Source organism: Neofelis nebulosa, chromosome 2 (assembly GCF_028018385.1).
Source record: "Neofelis nebulosa isolate mNeoNeb1 chromosome 2, mNeoNeb1.pri, whole genome shotgun sequence".
NCBI classification, from domain to species: Eukaryota; Metazoa; Chordata; class Mammalia; order Carnivora; family Felidae; genus Neofelis; species Neofelis nebulosa.
The window spans coordinates 33,972,728-33,994,090 of NC_080783.1; the positions used below are offsets into that span (position 1 = coordinate 33,972,728).

Genomic DNA, 21,363 nt, shown 5'->3' on the forward strand with positions numbered 1-21,363 from the left:
GGGCTCACCCCAGGAACCTGGGAAGAGAGGTCCTTTCTTCCAGTGTCACTTCCTGCTGCTCCTCTGAGGACCCTCCTCCACTGCTACCTTATGCCTCAGCACCTTCAGCTTTGCAGTTCTGGAAGCCTTCTGTGCCTTTGTGCCTCCTGACCATAGAGTGCCTCTCTCCTGTTTTTCTGCCCACTGACTACCTACTTGCCTTTCAGAATCTTCTTGACCTTCCCTTTCCCTGGAGACAGTTGATCTCTGCCTCCACCTTGGTCTGTAGGGAGCTTGTGACTTTGAGCCTAGTGGACGGAGCCACTGGCACAGGGACTGTGGCTCAGTCACTTGAATCCTGACATAATGCAGGATGTTGAGGAGGTGTTCAAGTGATGATGGGAAGAAAAAAGAAAAAGAAAATAGGGGACAGAAGGAAGAGGAAATAACTTTCATACTATTTCTTTTTTTATACAATAACATTTAGAAGAGAAAGAAAAGGGATTAGTTACCAAAGGTCTCAGTTTGTTTAAAAAATTTTTTTCTTTAATGTTTATTCATTCTTGAGAAAGAAAGAGAGACAGAGCACTAGTGGGGGAGGGGCAGAGAGAGAGGGAGACACAGAATCTGAAGCAGGCTCCAGGCTCTGAGCTGTCAGCACAGAGCCCGACGCGGGGTTCAAACTCACTAACCTTGAGATCATGACCTGAGCTGAAGTCAGATGCGTAACCGACTGAGCCACCCAGGTGCCCCAAGGTCTCAGTTCTTCAATGTGATTTTTTGCTGGTATAAAATTTAATTCATTAGTAAAATAGAAAAGGAGAAACTTGGGCATATTTTACATTTTAATGGAATTCAAGATTTCATTAGAATTAAGAATTTCATGAGATTTGAAAATTTTAAAAATGGCTATCTTTTACAGTCAATATTCATTTCTCCGTCATGGATAAATTCTATTTCTCCCCCACAATGACTTTGGGGTTTGACTGATCTAAGAGCTGACTATGGAGCTCCTTTTCTCTTTGTTCAAGTGGAGGCACACACGCAGCCGTTCCCTTTCAAATCAGAAGGGGCTTAACTTCTTTTCTTTGGCCCAAACCCATCCCCCTCTACACTCCCTGTGTACAAATGCATAAAGTTTGTGGACTTCAAAGAGAGTTCCACATGATAGCTGGAGATATGGGGGTTCAGGACGTGGGAATGGCCCCCTCTTTATTAGTAAGCATTTACCAAGACTTTATAATCATTAACTAGTTAACCCTGATGAAGTAATTCCCACAGGCATGGACGGGAATTGTCTGAACATAGCAGGATGGAAACTGACCTGCTGATTTGGTAATGTGTCCCTAAACCGACCCTTTATGAGACACTTTTTAGTACTGGGGACAGTATGGTACAGAGGAAAAAACATTGAACTGATTCTTGTTCCAACTCTATCATTAACCAGCTGTGTGACCCTGGCTGCAGCCTCAGGGGTACTGTGGCTGGCTTTAATCAGGGAAAGCAAATAGGTAGCATAAGTGCCACCACTGATACCCTCCTATCACCTGGGCAGACATTGCTAGTCAATCCCAGCCCTTTTCCTGAGCCTGGACAGAGCTCCCCGATCCTACGCACCTATTATTGATCAGACTGCCATGTGGGCCGCAGCTTACTTACCAGGCCTGGACTAGACCGTCTCTTTACTGACCCTTCCAAAGCTAACATTCAATGATTTTAAGTATCACAGCTATTCATTTTGTTGTGGCAACCACCACCAACGGACTCCATAAAATTGTGCTATTTCATTCCAAGGATCCCAAAGAATTTCCCTCCTCAAAACACTCCTAAGAAACAGGAAAATAAACATTCTCTTCCAACCATCCCAGAGCCTGAAGATGCCTGAAACAAAGGGGGTAGCCCGGCTACTCTAAGACAAGTTCCAAGCAGAGCTGAGAGCAGAGGCAGCCACAGCAAACACTTCTTACTTCTTCCCTCAGGATTAAGGGCCAGGAACCAGTCCTTCTACCCAAAGGGGAATTCCTATAGGAGTTAATGAGGATTTGGCATGAAAATGAATAGGTTCCGCTCATACACTGCTGGTGGGAATGTGAAGTGGTGCCACTGCTTTGGAAAACAGTCTGGCGGTTCCTCAAAATGTTAAACATAGAGATACCATATGACCCAGGAATTCTACTCCTAAGTATATACCCAAGGGAAATAAAAACATATGTCCGCATAAACTCGTACACGAATGTTCACAGTAGCATTGTTTATAACAGCCAAAAAGTAGAAAAAAATCCCACAAATGTCTTATATATACACACATACATACTACACATATACGTATGTGATATCTATTAACTGTTGTATGATTTTAACTTTATGTATTTAATATTTATATTTACTAATATGTATATAATAATATTATAATGTTATATAAATGGGATGATATCCATATATATTCTAATTTTTCCCCAGCAACTTAAAGAGTCTCACCGTGTATTACTACTCCATTCCCACTCGGCCCCCTAATTTGGGGACCACCGATATAACTTAGCACAATTCCAAGAAGCAGAGCTCATTGTCTCCACTTAAGGATGAGAAAAATAAGTCTTAGTCAGTTAAAGGAATAGCCCTGAGTCCCAAAAGCTAGTAGATGACAGAGCCAGGCCCCTAACCTTTCTAAATAAAGTCTCATGCTCATTCCACCCATCCCAGCTGCAGCGGTGGGTGAGATGGATCTAAGAAATCAGTAGGGCTGCTGCAAGTTGTGCAGAGCCAGAAATGCAGTGTAAATCATTTAGTAATAAATAAGAACTGATCCTCATTCCCCTTTGAAAATATCAGAACATTCTAGTCTAAGTGTTCTAGTGAAGCATCTCCACTTCGTGCAATTCCAGGGCCTGAAACCTTATATGCAGTAAGTAAGGTCTGATGGAAAAGCAGCCTTCTGTGGTGTATATACAGAATAAGTAATGGCCCCATAAAACATGGATTTCTTTAATCTACTGAGGGAGTACCACTGACAAGACACCACGAGGGCACAGCTGTGTTTACTCCAGGGTCACCTAGTGTTATTTATAATAAATGCTTTCGCTTTTGCACTCTGGTGACTACCTCCTCCTTTCCAGGATATGAAGTATGTTACCACAGAACCAGACATTGTTAACGGGCCCACGCGGCTATGAACACCCCAGCCAGTCCGCGATTTTATAGCATCCATCACAGGACACCAGGATTCTTATTAAAGAAGAGAGCTTTTACAGCGTTTTTCAGAGCACCATATTTTCTAGATCCAACCCGCAGGGAGAGTGCTACAGTGAATGATATTGCATTATAGGCCGTTAGACAGGGTCTGGGTCATGACTGCAAGGGAAGAAAATCATCAAATGGTATTTATTATGTGCTGTCCTGTGTTGATGCGGTGCCAGGGGCCATACAAGGTAAGGTAGACCAACTTGATGCTTTTCCCCTAGGAGCTTCCATTCGGAAAAAGAACACTAAGGCATATGTAAAAATTACGACCCAATTCACTGTGTACAATGTGGAGCAAAAATGTAATTAACTTTGATTTACAGTGTGTAGTACAAACCTTGATCTGCTCAACCCTCTGGGCCACCAGAAGTTCTTTTTCATTTCGACCCTTGTTTAATATCTTATCGTTTGGTATCAGGCCCCCTTTCCTATTTAGGAAGCAGAGTTTAACAAACATAATCTTATCTTCCTTTGAGGGCCAGGAATCCTGCGGTGTCAGATTAATGTTTGTAAACGTTAATTTGCTTCCTAAGAACTTGCTGCATGTGCTTTCTGGTGGGCTGGAGATGAAGTGGGTTGGCTTTGATGTGAAAACCCGGCTTTGCCCCTTAATGAGCTGGGTGGCCTGGGACCAAGTACTTCACTCATCTGAGCTCTTGAGCCTTAGTGTTCTCATCTGTAAAATGCAGCTAGTAGTAGTTACTTTGCTAGGATTGGAGAGGATGAGAGCAAAGTCCTTAAGCACTGCATAAGAAGGACCAAACGAGTAATAACACTTCTTCTTAACCATTGTATCACAGGATGGAATATAGACGGATCTCAGAGCTCGCATATCCTGGAAATACAGCTTGCTTGCAGGGAATAGTATAGTGCCTACACAGATCCCTTCCTCAAGACTGATCTACCAGTCCCCCAGCAGTTGGGAATATCAGCAGCTGATGACTCACAGTTGTGTTCTAGCTGGAGATTGCCTTCAGCAACCAGGAACGCCCTGGCCCAAGATCATTATCCCTCCTAGATTGGATAATGTAGATACATAAATTCAGCCCCATGGCCTCAATTTCGGACAATTCTAAAGAGCTGTAGCAGTGCAGAGTTGCCCGTGGGGTCTGCTAAGGCCTCAGATCCAGTTGCTTTGCAGGCCAGCGTCTCCCTCTGTTGGGTCCTCACTCTTTAAAGGTGCACCCCCTGAGAGCTCTCCCTAAGAAACCAGTGGCCCCCAACTTTCCATCTCAGAGTCTGTTTCCAAAGAACCCAATTTAAGATCTTGCTTAAAAGTAAGTTGTTAATTAAAATTTTTTTTTAATATATATTTTTAAATTTATTTTTGAGAACAAGAGAGAGCATAAGAGGGGGAGGGGCAGAGAGAGGAGGGAGACTCAGAACCTGAAACAGGATCCAGGCTCTGAGCTGTCAGCACAGAGCCCAACCAGGGGCTCTAATTCACAGGCCTGGAGATCATGACCTGAGCTGAAGTCGGACACTTAACTGAATGAGCCAGCCTGGCGCCCTTTAGTAAGTTGTTAATTTCAACTTTTCTTGAGATTTGGATACTTCTCTTGAAAGTGATAAGCAGAAAAAATGTCAGTGAATTGTATTTTCTCGTTATTTAGGTCCTAGGTAACTATATCTTCTATTGCTGCTGTAGCAAATCACAGAATCATAAATTTAGTGGCTTAAGACAACACAAATTTATTATCTTAAATTCTGTAGTTCATAAGTCTAAAATGCATCTCACTGGGGTAAAAGCAAGGTTTCAGCAGGACTGCATTCCATTTGTGAGGCTTTAGGGAAGAATCTGTTTCCTTGATTTTTCCGTCTTCATAGAGGCTGCTCATTCTCCTTGGCTCATGGTCCTCTTCCTCCATCTTCAAAGCCGGCAATAGTGTGTCCAATTCTATTATCACATTGCTCTGACCTCCTCTTCTGCCTCCAGTTCTGCATCACATTGCTCTAAGCTCCTCCTCCATCACATACTTTTGAAGACATTGTGATAACATTAGGCCTACCTGGATAATCCAGGATAATCTCCCTGTTTTAAGGTCAGCCAAATAGCAGGCTTAGTTCCATCTATGACTTTAATTCCCCTTTGCCATATAATGTAACATATTCACAGATTCTTGGGTTAGAATCTGGACATCTTGGGGGAGGCATTATTTTCCCTATTATGCTAATCAAAGTTTTACTATTTAACTGACAAGACAAAGGGGAATTAGACCAAAGTAAGTGAAGATGGACTCACTTGGACAAGTACAATGTGTATACATTTTGTCATCTGGGATATTTCAGGGTTGCGAACATCTGGGAAGCACAGTATGGTTACCAGGGAAGCTTTGTGAGAAATGGGGCAGCAGTGTAGGCAAAAGTAAGATGACAAGAGCTTAAAGAAACCAACGTTAGACTACTGCAGAAAGTAGAAGGTCTGTGCTTGGAGTTGATTTGAAGAAGGGATTTAAGTAGGGTCTGATGTAGAGCCTAAACCCAGTTAGAATGTCTGGGCTGGGGTAGCCACCCTGACTCACCAAATGTTGGTTCCTAAGAAAGGGTGTCAAAGGACAGTCCCATGCATCTGACATTGAATTAACTATCAAATGGGAGGCCATGTAAAAATCAAATAGAGAAATTTTGTCAAAAGTTATCCAGCACCCAAATCAGGTGCAACTCGTGGTTTCTAGCAACTGGCAGGCATTTAAGTTCAGGGTAGCTCCATGAATGAGAGAATCGCTGACTTCCTATCGATGATGACAACAACAACAACAACAACAAAGGCTGCACCAATACTGTCCCTTCACTTGTCCCTTCAGAGCCCAAAACTCTCTCTAGCTACCAACTGCCATTTCTGGCTTACGGCTCAGTGTTGCAGAACAGAGAACTGGTCCAAGGTGTATGTGTGAGGATGTCTGTTTAGGTGGGGATTCCTTTCCTCAATGAACTCTTTTGCTCATGTTTATAATCTGCTGAATAAAAGTTTAGAAGTCCAAGAAAGATACAGTTGAAAAGGACTCAGAGACCTGATCAATTTCCCCTGCCTTAACAGTTGAGTGTCTGGGGCTTCCAGGCAAGTTACTTGTGAATGTATCTGAGGAAATTTAAGGTATGTTTTAAATAAACATACCAGAGCTTATGCATCCCACATGAGTCTCCCCTTCAAAGCAGTCTTCTTGGAAGACGAATCACTTATTCCAAAGATACTGTTAAAAACACTCTGGTTCCTTTCTTTTTTAGGCACTTAAGTACATTCTTTGGAGTATCTTGATGGGGGCAAATCTTTATGCTTTAAAGGTGGATTTGATTTTTAACAACAGCCAAAATTCACTTAGATCAAAGTCTGGGGAATAAGGTGAATAATCGAGTTAAGTAATACCATGTTAGATTAAAAGATGAGGCTGATATAATTGAATAAGACTAGTTTTCTCGTGAGGGTTGTGGATGGTTCTGAGGGCCAAAGAGTAGGAACAATGGCAGCATTGATGGGATAAATTGGCACCTTTCAAAGCAATTTCTTTAAAAGATTATACGCAGTTGAGGGTAGCAACTCTTGGGATTTTTTTTTTTTTTTAAGTTTATTACTTCAGAGAGACAGTGTGTATCTTAGTGGCTAGAATCGTGGGCTCTGGAGTCAGTCCTGGAACCAAAGTTTAGCTCCATCATTTTTTAGCTGTGTGGCCTCAAGCAAGTCACTCAACCTCTCTGAGCTTCATTTTCTTCATCTGAATAGGAGGATGGCCACAGGGAATAAATAAGGTCATATATATGAAGCATCAGATCATGTATATAAAGCACCTAGTCTACTGCATGACACATAGTAGTGCTCACTAAATAGTGGCTCTTATTTTTTTTCATGGAAACATGAAACATGAAATAACACACATGCTTATTCACCCCTAAGTGGGAACAAACTTGTAATATTGATTGTATTTGTGGTGAGGTAATAATACTAGTAACTCTCATTTATTGAATACCCTTAGTGGGTCAGACCCTTTCAAGTCTCACTATAACCCCCTTATAGGCAAGTACTATTATTGGACCTATTTTTACAGATGAGGAAATTGAAGCCTAATGAGGTTAAATAACTTGCCCAAAAATATTTAGCAATGAAGCTGCGAGGTCAGGCACTCTGACTCTTATACTGGCACCTGTAACCACGTCTCACGTAGCTGCTGCTGAAGGTCACTTGGGCTGCTTCACAGGGACATGAGGACAGCATGCATAGAGGTTCAGGAACGGACTTTGGAACCACATGGGCTGGGTTTGAGTTTGAAAACAGCTTGCCTGCTTCTTGCTTATCTGTCATGTTGCCCCCCACAAATTTTGTCCGCTGTAACACAGGACTAATGAAGAGATGCTGCAGGAGTAGTGTCTAGCCCAGAGTCACTCGTAGGGAAACAGGCTGTAATTAAATGTGAATGAGAAGCTCAATTAATAGAACATTCTGCACAGAGTGGCTTTTGGTTCCACATCCTGCTACCCTTCAGATACACACGCCTCCCAGGGGGAGAGCAGTACCGCTGTTCTGAAAGCCTTTGGTGATAGCCTAAGTATGAAAAACAGCCTTACTGATAGTGGAAAATTCTCCTGAAAGTAGGCAAAGTGTTTCCATCAGATTACAGCCAAATTCCAGTGGGGGTGGAGGAGGTGACAGACAGAACCACTTAGTGTTCCTACGTGGCCCACAAGTTGACACTCTGATCAAGCACTTTTTCTAACACGTGTTCCTGGAGAACAGCCTGTTATCTGGGGCTGGGGTCTGCCTGCTAACCCCCACTCCTGCCTCCCGCACCTCCCCCCCCCCCCATAGTGCCTTTTTACATAGCGACAAAAAAAACCCAGAGTAGCCAGAGAAAAACATAGCATTGTTTGCAGCTTCGTGTCTGGCTGGTCTAGAGCATTCATTCATCATCATTCATTCATTCGTTCGTGCATTCATTCATTTGTTCGTGCATTCATTCATTCATTTTTCTGTGTGAGAGAAGTCAGCAACCGGTCTTGCAGCTAAGAGGACTGTTATGGGCTGAATTGTGTCGCCTACAAAATTCATATATTGAAGTCCTAATCCCCAATACTTCAGAATGTGACTGTATTTGGAGATAAGGCTTTTAAATAGGTGATTAAGCTAAATGAGGGTGGGTGCTAGTGTCCTTTTAAGAAGAGGACATTATGGCACAGATAACATATACCAAGGGGTATCATGTGAGGACACAGGAAAAAGGTGTCTGCAAGCCAAGGAGAGATCTCAGAAGACATTAACCCTGCACACAGCTTGATCTTGGACTACCTGCCTCTAGAACTGTGAGAAAATGAATAAAACCACCCAGTCTGTGGTATTTTGTGGTGGCAATAGCAAACTAATGCAAGGCCTAAATTTTATTTTTGGGCTTGCACGCAAGGGTGAGGGGAGGGTGTGGATGCCTCCTAGGAAGGGTGTTACATGGAGGTGCTTCCTGTAGATCAGGGCACTGAGGCCGGATGGCGTGGGATGTTTGTCACAAAGAGCCCCCTGTATTTTTCTGCCGCACATCTGTGATCAACACTCCTGGCTGTCACAATCTTAACCACCAGAGCAGCCTTCTTGACTTCCAAGTTCAGTCACTCTGGCTCACCTGGGAAACTCCACACTACACTGCCCTGAAAGCTAAAAGTAGCTTTCAGACCTCCTGGGAATGACTCAGATTTTGGAGACCCATCTATTGAGGTGATTTTTTTTAAAAGAGGCTTATTTCTGCAATTATATCTGCTCAAAACTTTTATCTGTTTTGCTGTTGCTTAAATAAACACTTGTTAAGTGACCCAAATTGTGTTTTCTGCCTGCCTTTTGAAAGGACGGGGTAACCCATACCTATTGGGTAAGACATGCTTTTATTTTATTTTGTTTTGTTTTGCTTTGTTTTATATATAGTCTGGAATTGACAATACTCAAAGTTGCCATCAGCGATATTTTTCCTTCTCAACTTTCCAGTTTCTCATCATGTGAAAATTCAGGTGCTGTCCTAGTTATTGTTCACTCAGCAAACCACCGTTAGGGCCAACTTTTACAAACATGGACTTGAATTCCTACTTGATCAGCATTGATTCATAACCCAGAAATTCTGTATTTAGTATTGAAATTAAAATAGCTTTCCTGGGTGGGTATCTCCATTTCCTCACCTATAAATAAGGAGTTTTAAAGACCATCTCTAACTATCTTCTAACTACTAAGATTGTGGATTCTGTTTTGTAAGATGGGCAAAGGTGTGAGCTTATGCCCTCCATACAGCGACCCTTTCCTTCTAACCCAGATACTATTTATTTCATTCATTAGCTTAATAAATGCTCTTGAGTGAGTGACTGAATTAATTAATGAATGCCTACTGTGTTCCCAGCCCCAGAGGACGCATAGATAAATAAGACAGTTCCTGCCTGTCAGGAGCTCACACGCTGAAGGTGGAGACAGATGAATAAACAGACGTGCTTCTTAGTTGAACTTTGTTTTCAGTTAGTTTTACTTACTACGATAATAAAAATTGTAACTTATTTACTGCCTATTCTGTGTCAAGCATGCTGCTGAGTGTTACATAATGAATCCTCATACTCATTCTACCAAGCAGGTATTATTGATGCTATTTTAAATGTTTATTTATTTTGAGAGAGAGTGCTTGTGTGCATGTGTGAAAGTGGGGGAGGGGCAGAGAGCGAGAATCTGAAGCAGGCCCCCTGCTCAGTTCATTGCGGAGCCCAAGGCGGGGCTTGAACTCATGAACTGTGAGATCGCGACCTGAGCTGAAATCAAGAGTTGGATGCTTAACTAACTGAGCTAAACAGATGCCCTGATGCTATTTTAAAGATTAGAAAATGAAGGCCAGCAAATGACAGAGTGTACGTCTAGTTGACTCCCTGTTGTATATATAAATGAAGCCATATGAGCTTTACTGTTTCTGGAATGAAAAGCAGAATGGCACTATGATTTGATCTCAATGAAAGATATAGCAAGTATTGTTGATTATGTTTTCAATTCATGCACTTAACCAACATTTACTGAACATCTTCTTAATGTCTATGCTAGACACTGGGGATAAAATTAAAAAACTAAGCATTCTTTTGACCTGTTCCTTATTCAGTCAGTTTTAGTAAAGGAGGAAGAAGTATCAACTAATAATTACAATCCTATGGGGACATAGGATTTGTAATAGCAAAGAAATGCTCTGGGATCCCAGAGAGGAGAGCAACTAACTGTGGGGTGGAGAAATCAGGGAAGGTGACTTTTGAGTTAAGTCTTGAAGATGAATAGCAATCCACTAGGCAGAAGGTAGAAGAAAGTTCCAAGCAGAGGGAAGAGAACTTGCAAAAGTCTAGGGCTATAAACAGAATATTGCCTTTGGGAATGATGAAAAATTCCGTGTGGCTGAGTATAGACACTAGAGGATGATGGAACCAGCTAGAGCAGTCCATTGGGGCCATGTTGAAACATCCCGTTCAGAATTATCCTATGACTGATGGAAGTTTTTCCAGGGAGATAGTGACATCATAACAAGAGAGCCCTGGCTTCAATGTGGAGCTGTGCCCTGGCTCCACATCAGAATCACATGGGGAGCTATAAACAATCCTGATGCCTAAGGCTACACACCAGATTAAGAATTCCCGGCAGTGGGACCCAGAAATTGGTCTTTAAAAAAACAAACCTCTCCAATGTGAATCCAATTCAGCTAAAGTTGAGAATCATTGGTATGGAGACAAAAGAACTGGTGGATGGGAGGCCAGTTAGAGGACTACTGGGCAGGACCTGGAGAATACCACCAGGGCTGTGGTTCTCAAACTTCAGTGTATCAGAATCACCTGTGAGGCTTGTTAACATGCAGACTTACGGGGCCCTAGCCCCCACCTTCCAATTATGAAGATCCAGGGTGGGGCCTGAAAATGTGCATTTCTAACGATTTTCCAGGTGATGCTGCTCCTGCTGATGAAGGGACCTTACTTTGAGAACCACAGGTCTGTGTCCTGGCAGTGGAGATGGAGAGGAAAAAACAGATTGGAAGGTATTTTGGAAGTAGGTAGAAGGGGCAGACAATTGGGTGGACAGTGTTGCTGTTAACTGAAATGGGATTGGAGAAACAGAACGCTCTGTTTGTGATATGGGGGAGAAGACATTTGGACATATAAGGCTTGATATATTTGTTGGAAACATCTAGGTGAAGACTCCTAATTGACAACTGGCAATACTTTTCTATCAGGAAGAAGGGAGGCAAATTCTGGGACAAATTGGGACCTCAAATTTAGCCTAATTCAAGATAGATATTGACTGATTACAATATATAGCTTGAGAATATATATTACTTCTCTTGGAGCCATTTTTTTCCCTAATGACAATGTGTTTAATCTGTGAAGGACTATGAGGATGTCCTTTTAGCCACTCCACAAAAACAATCCACATTATACATAAGCTTTTAAACTTGGATGTTAAGTAAGTGTAGGTCCAAATGTTTAAAAAGCTTCCACCAGTCTTTTCCATTTATTTTCACACATGAATTTGAAAAGCAAATATAACCCTTATTCTTTATTATATTGGTAGTTATTATGTTTTCTTCTTATTTGTGAGATGAGTCCAAGGCATTTGGCTGGGTCTCAGTTTCCCCAGTGGTAACAAAGGGGGTTGGATTTAGTCCTGTTAAGGACCTTTCCAACTCCAGTATTCCATGAGTTTTCCTTAGATTCTGTGTCAGTTTTGCCGGAAGGATCTCCAGGAGCTGGTGACACTGGGAAAGTTTTTTTTTGCCCATTTTAACTTAACTTTTTTAGAATACATTTCTATCAAAAAATAGTAAGGCCCTATTGTCAAAACTATGTCTTAAAGGTATTTCCAAACTTGTTTTGTATTCTTCATTTGACAAGTGCTGTCACAGGGCTCCATCACTCCCGGACTAACAGCTACCAATAAACAGAAAATTATTTCCAACCAGCTAACATGCTGTTTACTTTCCAGAAAAATTGCACTTTCCAATCTGACAGTTGATCAAGGGGTATCCCGCTGCTGTCAGCAGGGAGAAATGTTTAAACACAGAGATGGGAGTTTAAACATTTTCTCATTATCACAGAATAAGGGAAAAAACACACAAATAAATAAATAAGTAAAAATGGCATCCAGACTCTCTAACCCCCCGCTGGGAGCGTAATGAAGCTGTGTCATGTGACCAGAAGGAGTGGGCTTTTATCTCTGGCCCCAGTACCGTTACTCAAGTGACACCTGTCACATGACCCAACTTTCGTCTTTTATCTGCCTTCCCCAGCTACCCTTTTGGGGAATTGTCTTTTCTAGAGATGTGTGGCCCTTTGTGGCCATATTAGTGGGCTCTGTTAGTACTATTAGCCTGACCTTTTGCATTTCCTACCTTGAATCTCCTAGATCTTTCCTCAAATATTGTTTACACATAATAAATTACAGAATACCTACAAAACTAAAAAAAGGCAAAAAAAAAAAAATCTTAGAGCACCAAACACAAATCAGTGCTACTATTATATTTCATACAAATCTGCAGGAATTGAAATTTGTCTGGAAAGAAAAATATTCAAAAAAAAATTTTTTAACGTTTATTCATTTTTGAGAGAGAGAAATAGAGAGAGTATGAGAGTGGGGGGAGGGGCAGAGAGAGAGGGAGACACAGAATCCGAAGCAGTCTCCCGGCTCCGAGCTGTCAGCACAGGGCCTGACGCGGGCTCAAACCCACAAGCTGTGAGATCATGACCTGAGCCGAAGTCGGGCGCTTAACCGACTGAGCCACCCAGGCGCCCCTGGAAAGAAAAATATTTATATTTTAAAACAGCTATCTCCCCCCCACCCCCGCCCTTTTTAAAGATTTTATTTTTAAGTAATCTTTACACCCAACATGGGGCTTGACCCACAACCTAGAGGTCAAGAGTTGTGTGCTCTACTGACAGAGCCAGCGAGGTGCCCCTAACACACCCATCTTCATTTTTGAGTGTTTATTAGAGCAAGGCACTAATAAAACCCAAGTGTACTTCATTGTAAAAGTGCGTGCAACTTTACCTTAGCCGGGCTCACCATAGGGAGCCACAGTAACAGACAGCCAGAACAAGGTGTGGTCCCCTTTCCTTCCTCAACTTCATTTTTAAACCCTAATGTAAGTCTTTTATTCTTCAGCTCGATTTCTTATTGTCCTCCTGGACTCCTGCCTTACCTTGTTAGCTGCAATACCATGGCTTTGGCACCTTTAATTTCCTTGGTCCCTTTCTCTTCCATCTTACCGTGACTCCTACCACCATGTGACTACAACTACCACCATCACCACCGCCACCACCAGGACCATCACCACCACCACCAGTGCTGCTACTAGCTGGCTATCTGCCGGGCGCTATTTAAAATACTTTAAATGTATTAACTCAATCCTCACAGGCAGCTCTGAGATAGAAACTATCATTATCCCCATGTTTGAAACAGATGGGCAGCGTTGGCACAAAGGCTTGAAGTAGGCAAGGGAGCTGGCTGTGTGGATATTGGGGAGAAGTCTGAGTCTCAGGAGGGAGCATGCCTTGTGTGTTTAGATAATGCATGGATGCTTCCAACTTCTTTCATTTTTCTTCCTTCAGCCCTTCCACACTTTAGCTAGTACTCCATCTTTTGCATCATTTCACGGAAGTTTCTGAAAGATAGTCCTTGCTTCTACTTTCTTACTACTCCCTCTTTAACCCACTATATTTTTCTATGACCACCATTCTATAGAAACTACTCCCTTATAGGTCACTGATGACCAGTACCCACCAAAATCCATGGCCAGCCTTAGTGTGCAGCCCCCTGACATTTTTCTCTGTAGGTCATTCATTCTTAGAACATTCTTCTTATCTTTTGTCACCCAGAATGATTCTTGTTTTTTGCTCCGCCCCCTCCAACCCATCAAAATCTAGCCACTGGTGCTTTGTCTCTTTTGCTGATTCGTCTTTCAGCCTTGTGCTTCTTCTATTTATATATGTTCTTTTTGGCAATCATATCTTTGAGACTTCAAGGACATTATTATGTAGGTGATGCCCACACATAGCCAGTCCTCACTTCCTGGTCCCAGGTCAGCAGTTAAAACTGATGCATGCCTCAAACTCAGTATGTCCAGAAATGAGCTCATGACCTTCTCTCCCAAACTAATTACCTGACTATAAATTATGTAACAAGTTATCCAGACCCCAGACTGGAAAGCTTATAGCCATTCTTCACCACCACCCACACTGCTCCTTGCACCCTTAGACTCCACAATCAACTGTTGCTTGTCTATTCAACAGTGGTTCCCATTTATTCCTCAGTTATAAGAAAGCTGTGACTATTCAGAAGTTTGCCCCCCCTCCCCAGGAAAGGTGATCCTAGCTTCATATAAGGAGTAGTTAATGATCATTCCAAAACAGTTATCTTATTACTCTTGCTAGCAATTTAGGAGTGGAGATGTGACAGTCTGATCACTAAGATATGAAGAGAATGGTGCTTTCTTTGAAAAAGAAGCACACAGTAAAAGATGCCCTATTCTTCAACTGGACATTGTTGTACCACCATGTGATGCCTGAAACTGTGGTAGCCTCTAGTGACAATGATTAGAACAGCTTGAGAATAAGGCAATGAAGGACATTGAAAATATAGTGAAGAAAAATGGAAAGAACCTGGGTTGTTGATTTCTTTGACCCATCAAATTAATCAATCTTGGAACCACCTATGTCCAGACTTATGTGAAATAATATCCTCATGAATTAAACTATTTATTTGGGATTTTCAATTCCTTACAGCTAAAAATACCTTATCCCTTCTGTATTTCCCTCATTCAGGCTTATTTATTTACTTACTTACTTACTTAAAGTATAACTAACATTGAGTGTTATAGAAGTGGCTATCTTGTTTTCACCCCCTTGACTGCCTGCCTGGCAAACTCTCATTTTAAGACAAAGATTAACTGTCATCTCCTCTTTGATAGGACAGATGGTTATGTTGTCATTGGATCTTGTATTTATTTCTATCTAATTCTCCATTAGACTATAAAATCCTTGGGAGAAATTTACTTTTTGTATTTCTAGTGTTTAGATGGTTGTTGAATGAATTAATAAATAAATGGGAGGAATTATTTTATATCTTGGTTCAGTTTGGGTCTCCTACAAGACTTTCTTACAATATCCAATGGTAGTTTTTACAGTAGGAACAATTGTTTCCAAGGATGCTAAATAAACCTGGATGAATCATTACTGAGCACCTCAGATCTTATAACAGGTGCCTATTAACCTACTTAAGGATACAGAGGAGTTAGAAGTAGAAAATGTGAATAGGCAGAGAAGATGGACTAAAATAGGAGTGGGGATATGTGAGACTTTCATTTATGAAAGTTGTCAAGAGTAACTAAAATGTGTCAATCTTCTGCTATATATCCTACAGGAAAAGACCTCTGAGCCCTCTAGTTCTAAGAAATGTAACTGTCCAAAGTGATTTATTTTCCTCCAGAAGGTAATCTCCATTGTACACTGCCAGAGATTTTGTTTTAGAAAAGTGACACTTTTTGAGAATAACTCCAAGGTGGTATTAGATGCACACTTAAAGTATCAAGGAAAGTAAGATGTTATTAAAACTCCTACCACTGTTATGTCACCAGCTTTCTGTAGGGATGGATATGTTCTATACCTTCAGTGTGCATTGTGGTAGTCACTAGCCACATGTGGCTCTTGACCTCTTGAAATGTGATTAGTGTCACTGAGGGACTGAATTGACTTAATTAAATTTAAATTTATACATAAATAGTCACATATAGCTAGTAACTACCATGTTGGACAGTGACTCAGTACTAGCCAGGATAGGTTAGGTAATACCACAATAACAAATAATGCCCAAATATTAGTGGCTTGAAACAAAGCTTTATTTGTCTTTCTCATTATATATTCATCACATGTCATCTGGGGACTCTGTTCTACATCTCCTCATTTTAGGACCACCCTGAATGCTGCTAGTCACTGTAACAGAAGGAAAAAATAAAAAGAGATCTAGAGAGTATTGCACTGGCAATCAAATAAATGCTTGGCTCAGAAGTGACATATATTACTTCAACTCACAATTCACTGGCCAGCACTAATCATACAGACTTATCTACTTACCAGAGGACCAGGGAGTGCCATCCAATTATGGAGCCTGGGAGACAGAAATATTAGGTGAGTAGTATTAGTGACTGAGAAAGTAAGCATCATTAAAATGATATATCAAATTGCATTATAAATTATGTTTCAAAGGTCAAGTGTATGTCTATACAAAAGAATCAACAAAAACATGGGAAAAAATATGTATAAACACCAGGAATGCTCCTTTTACAAAATAAGGGAGGAAGACTATAATGATGTTTTTGTGTTTTATATATAATTTTTATTAAGCTTTTGAATAGGCAGATCCACCAATTTTTTAAGTTTATTTATTTTGAGAGAGAGAGAGAGAGAGCAAGAGAGGGGCAGAGAGAGAGGGAGAGATTCCAAGCAGGGTCTGCACTGTCAGTGAAATGTAAGCCTGATGTGGGGCTTGATCCCACAAACTGTAAAATCATGACCTGAGCTGAAATCAAGAGTTGGGTGCTCAACCAACTGAGCCACCCAGGTGCCTCAGATCCACTAATTAAAGGAGAAAAAGAATAAAGCACAAGCATGATTTATTTTCCATTGTAACTAAAGGGCATAATTTTATCAATTACTTCTTTAAAAAAATCTTTAAAAAAATCAAAAGTCTACCTGTTCTTGCAACAATAAGATCTCACTATAATTCGACGTATAGTATGTCCACAGCTGTTCAAAAGTCCTTAATAATCTTGGGATTGGATGGGACCTTAGAGGTCAGTTATTCTACACCACAATATGGGGATCTGTCCTATAGCTTTCTATGTCTTCTGGGGTGCAGAGGAAGCCCCTTACTGTTGTAGGAACTCATTCCATTGGTAGTAGGCAAGTGAAATTGTTCAAGGACTCTTCCTGCTGTATCAAAAGTAGGATCTCTGAGTTTTCAATGTATTTGTCTTGGCTCCACAGCCACCCAGTAGAAGGCTAGCCTCTTTATGAGAACTCTCAATCCTCTGGAGGGAGTTTCTCTGCCCCCTGGGTTTTCTCTTTTTGGACTATTCCTCTTTGTGCCTTGGCCTCCATACCCTCTAGTCCCCTAGTAGCCATCCTTGGAGCTTGCTGTACAGAGTTGCATTTTGGGGTAGGGAAAGTACAGACTTTGGGGACAGAGAGTCTGAGCATCAAATCTACCTAAATTTGGTTCTGTGTTCTTCTCTGTAAAATAACTACACTTACCTCTTAGTCTTGTGAAGAGGACTGAACAGAATTAGATTTGTAAGCTAATAGATACACAATAAATATTTACTTCAATATGATGTTTCTTTTAAAGTGTGATGGATACAGATAAACGATAATTTAGATGTGACCTGATCAGTGGAGAGAAAACTATTTCCCTTCTCTGGGACACCATCTTATTATTCTTTCATTTATATCACCTAAAAGTATTGGCATTATCTTTCCTGGACAGCCAGACTCATTGTACTTAAAAATGCCAACTTCCACTAAGTCACGGTTTTACTTAACTTGCTGACATTTTAAGTCTAAAGTGCAAGAAATGAAATCAGATAAAATTTTATAGGAATAAATGTTATACTGCTTTGTTGCCCAATAGCTCTTTAGGGGTTTTTGTTAGTTTGTTTTTAAATGTTTATTTATTTATTTTGAGACAGAGTGCATGCCTGTGTGCATGAGTGGGGGGAGAGGCATAGAGACAGAGTTGGGGAGGGGCCTAGAGGGGGGTGGGAGGGAGAGAGAGAGAGAATCCCAAGGAGGCTTCATGCTGTCAGCGCAGAGCCTGATGTGGGGCTTGATCCCATGACCATGAGATCAGAAGTTGAGTTGATACCAAGAGTCAGATGCTTAACTGACTGAACCACTCAGGCAATCTGCTTGATTTTAATAGATGTAACTTTTTAGAGCAATATTAGCATTCATAGCAATGTTCAGCAGAAGTTACAGAGACTTTCCAAATAACTCTTGCCCCCTCCCCACCCACATGCATAGCCTCCCCCTATCAGAATGGTGCATTTGTTATAATTGATGAACCTATACCAACACATCATTATCATCCAAAGCCCATAAGTTTACATTAGGATTCCTTCTTGGTCTTGTACATTCTATAGGTTTGGACAGATTTATAATGGCACGTCTCCACCATTATAGCATCATACTTATTTTTACAGCCTTAAAAGTCCTCTGTACCCTGTCTATTCATCCCTCCCTCCTAACTCCTGGCAACCAGTGATCTTTTTGCTGTCTTTATAGTTTTGCCTTTTCCAAAATGTCATATAGTTGTAATCATACAGTATGCAGTCTTTTCAATTGGTTTCTTTGTCTTAGTAATATTCACTTAAGGCTCCTTCATGTCTTTTCATGGCTTGCTAGTTCATTTTTTTTAAGTTCTGAATAATTGTCTGTTGTCTGGATATACCACAGTTTATTTATCCACTCACTCACTGGAGGACATCTTGGTTGTGCCCAAGTTTTGATGATTATGAATGAACACCTATGTGTAGATTTTTGTGTGGACATAAGTTTTCAGCTCCATTGTGTAAATGCCTAGGAGCACTGTGGCTGGATCATAGGTAAGAGAGTATGGTAAGAGAGTAGGCTTGTAAAAAACTGCCCAACTGTCTTCCAAAGTACTATTTTGCATTTTTACCAGCAACGAGCAAGAGTTCCTCTGTTGTTCCACATCCCTGATAGCATTTGGTGTTGTCAGTGTTCTGGAACTTGGCCATTCTAATAGGTATATAGTGGTACATACACATTAGCTTTTAGCAAGGGCTTAGTCTTTTGAATTATGATCCAGTGGTAAATACCAGGTGCTTCTTCAAGAACTGTGTATTCTCCAGATCTGATAGGTATGTGATTACTGGAAAGATCATACACACTGGAGACACCCAGACCTGAGGTTTGTAGCTTAACTCTGGTATACTCCATGGATGGGTTAGTTAACTTCTTTGAGTTTTAATTTCCTCTTTGGTAAAATGGAAGTAATACATTAATTATAACTACTTACTTCAATGATTATATGAATAAATTGTGGACCTTCTCTGATTTTATTCAGGTGATTAATACAAATATTTGGCCAGGATGGGACTTAAGACTGTACCTTGTACCATACCACTATTAGCTTTTCTCTAGGTTGAAAAACCACCACTCATTGAGCACATATATCTGTCCCATAATCCAGCCCACACAGTTTCATCTCAGGTATGTTTGGAGAGGTTTTGTCAAACACCTCACGAAAATCCAATACTTAGTAAAGTAGATTTCTTTGGGTTATTTGTATGCATTTTTCCTTTTCCCATCTTTGGGAAGACTTTGGGTCTATAGGTACTATTTTTTAATTCTTTCTTCATTAGTTCTTCCTTGTTCTTCTAAAGGATACATAGAAGTCTCTGATTTCTAGGCTACTATGTTTCCTGAGTAGATGATCCCTAGATGAAGTAATTTGAGTTTCCCTGGCTTCTTTTAGAAGGAGTCATTACAGAAAATGATACATGTGTTAGCTGAGACAGATCTCTCATTTTATTTGGGGGTTGTATGTGTGAGCACATGTGTGTGTGTCCGATGGTGTAACAGGGCTTGAATTACATCTTTGGAACTCTTTGTTCCTACTATTCAGTATCTCCATCATCAAATCAGAGCTTAGGCTCCTCATTGCTTTTGCTATCATCACTGATAACTGAGATTGAGTAGAAGGAGATAGCCAAAAATTTTAATCTAACTGGGAGCTCAATCCAAACTTCTAAAATCAAGCTGGAGTGGGGTAGTAGTGTGTTTTGATAATCCAGATAATGAAGAAAGAAGCACCCCCTAAGAAATCTTAACAAAGAGTCTTAAGCCAGTCCTTTTGTTGACAACTTTATCCAAGAAACCATCTTCTCTGAGACTTTTCTAAACTTTAGACTAATCCTCTCCTTGCCACAGAAGTCTTTTTGTTGGGGGGAAATTGTAAGTGAACGCAGGAGGGACAGGCCTCTGTAAGCACCCGCTCAGTCTCCAGATTCTTTTAATTGTTAGCCTTTCATCTGTCCTGTAGTCCTTCTGGCCTAGGGATCTCTTTATCAAATAACAAAACAGATGAAATTATTCATAAATCCTCTTCTTAGACTCTTTAAGTCTGTGTCTAATTTTTGAGCTAATCACTGTTAAATTCTGGGTGTATGACAAGAGCAATAACCATTCATTGCTTTTTCTTCAAGTATCATGTCTGTTGCCTTGGACATCATATTTACAATATTCCAGATCCCAGGTGATGGTATGAAAACCCTGGTCCATGGTGGAGTTAGGTTTGAAGCTTCTTAGTAAGGCAAAGCAAATTAAAACGGAAACAGTAGTAATGTGGCCCTGGAAGTGAATGAAGAATAAACAAAATCAAAAGACATGCGTCAGATTGAGTAAGGAAAATGTGTTAAACATTAATGCAAAGTTATTGATAGAATTCCATACACTGATAGAAAAGATAATAATAAATTATAACAGAGACAGCATCTTGCCCCTGGTAATAAGAACTAAAAAAGCTTTAAAAATAATAATAATTGATCTCTGGATATACCATATCCCACTGTTCAAAACATGCCAAGGTTGGAAATAAAATGTGTAAAGTGCCTGACACAATAATATACCCAGTAAATTTTAGTTTCCCTCTATTTCTCTATTGTAGACATCAGTATGCATTTTTTTTTCCATTCCTGAAACTGACATTTTGAGGATAAGAGTTTTAATTTTGAGGCATTGCTGCCAGTTACAAGTCCTAATATCCCAATTTACATTTTGGATCTTCTGAAAAGTGAATATTTTAACATAAATTCAATTTAGTGGAAAAGATTTACAGGCCCCATGTGTCCATGTGATTACCTTTAGTTGGTTTAACTCCAGCACACCCAGATTTTGCTGATCCCAAGCCATTTATTAAACAGTTTAATTGCTCTAGATTTTCCCTATTGTGGTTCGTCTCCTACGGTTTTATCTCCTTACATTAATACCAAGGGCCTAGGGATATCACGAGATTACTCCAATTGAGGCTAAATCTGCTTCCTCCCTCTCTCAATTGCTGGCAAAGGCACTAAGTTCGACATGCTGCATTTAATTGACTTTCTA

General features: G+C 40.6%; 1 protein-coding gene across 1 annotated transcript in view; it reads right to left on the reverse strand.

Annotated features, from left to right (window-relative positions):
- Positions 1-20,108: 20,108 nt before the first annotated feature.
- CDK15 (cyclin dependent kinase 15) overlaps positions 20,109-21,363 on the reverse strand; it is an 83,500-nt gene continuing 82,245 nt past the window's right edge. The window contains exon 14 of the mRNA XM_058708985.1: positions 20,109-20,610. The gene's annotated coding sequence lies outside the window, so the exon portion shown is untranslated. The remainder of the gene's footprint in view (positions 20,611-21,363) is intronic.